Genomic DNA, 4,006 nt, shown 5'->3' with positions numbered 1-4,006 from the left:
ATACATAAAACAGAGGTTTCCTTAAGGCAAAGCTAAAGTAGGGTGGTTCGTATAACGTGAACCTCTAGCAACCCAAAGGTTGTCTGTTTGATTCTCATCATGGACAACTTTAGCATTTTAGCTAATTAGCAACTTGCAACTACTTAGCATGTTAGTTAACCCTTCCCCTAACCCTAACCCTGACCTGAACCCTTAACCTAACTCTTAACCCTAACCGTAAACCTTAACCCTAACCTAGCTAACATTAGGCACCTAGCTAACATTAGCATTAGCCACCTAGCTAATGTTAGCCACAACAAATTGGAATTCGTAATATATCATACGTTTTTCAAATTTGTAACATATTGTACAGATTGCAGATTATAACAAATACGAATTGTAATTCGTAACATATCATATGAAATGGATGATGGACATCCACAAATGAATACACACCATACAAGACATAACATATCATACTAATTGTCCATCCCTGGGTCCAGGTTGACTCTGCTCAAATTCTCCTCATGGAGAAAAGGGCTGAGGCAGAAGGGAGAGGACACTAAAACACTATTGATATTCACACAGCAGCCTAGCTGGGAAGCAGTGAAAAGGTTAATAGAGTGCACATAATCTATTCTCTTCAAAGATTACAGTTAAATTACCCCTGATGCTCTGATAAACGATTCAAGTTAATAGGCAAATTAACAGAAATTGAATGGGAGCAGGTATTTGCTCTCCTGTTACTACTGCATAACGACCAGTGGAGCGAATATCAATATCAACTCCCAATTCCAACACTCAGTTGGATGACACAGTACATTTTTGACCTGTGGTTGGTCTACGGTTGGTCTACGGTTGGTCTACGGTTGGTCTACGGTTGGTCTACGGACCCCAGATACATCCACAATGTGATTCCAACTAATTCCATCTCATTGAAAATCTAAGACATGCAAACAAGCTTAACCATTCGCCCAGTAAAGCTCCTGCTGATGGTTTTGAACCAGCAGCTCTATGGCGGTCAGAGACATTAGCCACCAGCTAGTGCAGGGGAGGGACGCCCAGGAAGACGCCCAAGAAGACTGAGACACCATTTGGGCCAGTTTTATAATTGACCCTGTGTCACCTAAGCTAACACCCCCCAGTCTAAAGACATCTATGAATCTCCACAACTGAGCAGGGAATCACACAGCGCCCCAGTCTCCAGTTCACAGAATCTCAACTAAGGAGCATCGGAATTGGGTCTGAGAGAAACAGGATATGGAGGAAACGATGTGGTAAATATACCTTACGGGAATTGGCTTTAGCCTCTTTAATATCAGTGCAGATGAAAGGGAGGAGACAAGCCACTTCACACTATTGACATGCCCCCAGAGTATCTGATGCAGCAAGCGCTGATCTGGAGACAGTCGCTAAAGAGCTTGATTTATTGCCTTTGCAGAAACACGACAACAAGTCACAGATATAAACCACACACTCCATTAGAATAAAGTCCATGGGGAAACACTAAACAGTTTACAAAGTATTTGCTCTCCCTGTGGTTGGCCAATCTAATAGGAAGCAACGTGTTTTACACCTGGTACAGCATGGTACCGTAGACTCTAACCATTCAAATCATCACACTTTCTTAACAGGACACATGGCCACACTGTCCAACACTGACCGGTTAATGGAGAGATTGATGCACTGACATACAGCCTTTTTCAACAGTACTACTGTACATCTCCTGCTCTGCATAATGTTCATTAAAAACCACATAATCAATGAGCACACATCAAGTGTCGCCCTGAGGAGTAGCATGGGCTAGGGTCTGGGAGGGGAGGTGCAGTGGAGACAGGAGAGACGGCCAGTTGGCTAACTCTATTATACCGGCATCTTGAGTGATTCATCACAATATCCATGGGTCTCTGTTTCTGTTTTTCAATGAACGACCATTGTCATGGCCTGTATTGACCCTGTTATGAGGGCGTGAGTGAAGTAGACGTCTCAAGGAAATCAAATGTGCTTGCTTTACAGGCTTTTAATAGGCCACTTCTTACCAGCCCTACACACACTATGCACCATGGCAAAGGACCACAACATCACAGAGCGACGACTGAGGCAGCACATCCCCAAAGAGCTCTCCCTCCACAATGTCTGCTCTGTGCTATTATCGTCCTTATCATTTAAAAATGTGCAGAGCAAAGACATGAAAAAATAAAGAGCCGTATTTGTAAACTCAGCAAAAAAAGAAACGTCCTCTCACTGTCAACTGGGTTTATTTTCAGCAAACTAAACATGATTAAATATTTGTGTGAACATAACAAGATTCAACAACTGAGACATAAACTGAACAAGTTCCACAGACATGTGACTAACAGAAATGGAACAATGTGTCCCTGAACAAAGGGGGGGTAAAAATCAAAAGTAACAGTCAGTATCTGGTGTGGCCACCAACTGCATTAAGTACTGCAGTGCATCTCCTCATAGACTGCACCAGATTTGCCAGTTCTTGCTGTGAGATGGTACCCCACTCTTCCACCAAGGCACCTGCAACTTCCACAAAGGCCCTCGCCCTCACCCTCCAATCCAACAGGTCCCAGATGTGCTCAATGGGATTGAGATCCGGGCTCCTCACTGGCCTTGGCAGAACACTGACATTCCTGTCTTGCAGGAAATCACGCACAGAACAAGCAGTATGGCTGGTGGCATTGTCATGCTGGAGGGTCATGTCAGGATGAGCCTGCAGGAAGGGTACCATATGAGAGAGAAGGATGTCTTCCCTGTAACACACAGTGTTGAGATTGCCTGCAATGACAACAAGCTCAGTCCGATGATGCTGTGACACACCACCTCAGACCATGATAGACCCTCCACCTCCAAATCAATCCCGCTCCAGAGTACAGGCCTCGGTGCAATGATCATTCCTTCGACGATAAACGCGAATCTGACCATCACCCCTGGTGAGACAAAACCGCGACTTGTCCGTGAAGAGTACTTTTTGCCAGTTCTGTCTGGTCCAGTGATGGTGGGTTTGTGCCCATAGGTGACTCTGTTGCCGGTGATGTCTGGTGAGGATCTGCCTTACAACAGGCCTACAAGCCCTCAGTCTCTCAGCCTATTGCAGACAGTCTGAGCACTGATGAAGGGATTGTGCATTCCTGGTGTAACTTGGGCAGTTGTTGTTGCCATCCTGTACCTATCCCGCAGGTGTGATGTTCAGATGTACCGATCCCGTGCAGGTGTTGTTACACGTGGTCTGCCACTGCGAGGATGATCAGCTGTCTGTCCTGTCTCCCTGTAGCACCTTTTTGGGCCTCTCACAGTACGGACATTGCAATTTATTGCCCTGGCCACATCTGCAGTCCTCATGCCTCCTTGCAGCATGCCTAAGGCACGTTGACGCAGATGAGCAGGTACCCTGGGCATCTTTCTTTTGGTGTTTTTCAGAGTCAGTCAAAAGGCCTCTTTAGTGTCCTATGTTTTCATAATTGTGACCTTAATTGCCTACCGTCTGTAAACTGTTAGTGTCTTAACGACCGTTCCACAGGTGCATGTTCAAGCAGTGTTTAAACCCTTTACAATGAAGATCTGGGAAGTGATTTGTATTTTTAGGAATTATCTTTGAAAGACAGGGTCCTGAAAAAGGGACGTTTCTTTTTTTGCTAAGTTTATCTATTGATTAAAGTCAGCAGCTGAAGGAGTTTGTGAATAATAACAAGCAGCGACTGGCGCAAAGGAGATATTATAATTGTACTCAGATTCCTGACTTTGAAAGTATGGAAGACCTCGATACTGAGTAGAATGGCAGATAGAGTTTTGATGCGTTCCACAGGAGATGCCATTACTCAAATGGTGACAGCAGGAGTGAACACATCATTGCTGTCATAATGGACTCTGTCGGCCCCGAGTGCCAGCGATTCTATTACTCAGTCCTATCTATCTATCTCTCTGGCAGGAAGGAACACATACTGCCTAAAGAACATAAATAAATCAATAGACGAGACAATAGAAGATGTTTCAAGATTTCACAGCATCATACTGTCAT

This window comes from Oncorhynchus gorbuscha, linkage group LG14 (assembly GCF_021184085.1).
Source record: "Oncorhynchus gorbuscha isolate QuinsamMale2020 ecotype Even-year linkage group LG14, OgorEven_v1.0, whole genome shotgun sequence".
Lineage (NCBI taxonomy): Eukaryota > Metazoa > Chordata > Actinopteri > Salmoniformes > Salmonidae > Oncorhynchus > Oncorhynchus gorbuscha.
The sequence above is the reverse complement of the archived record's forward strand: the minus strand, read 5'-3'. Positions refer to the sequence as shown.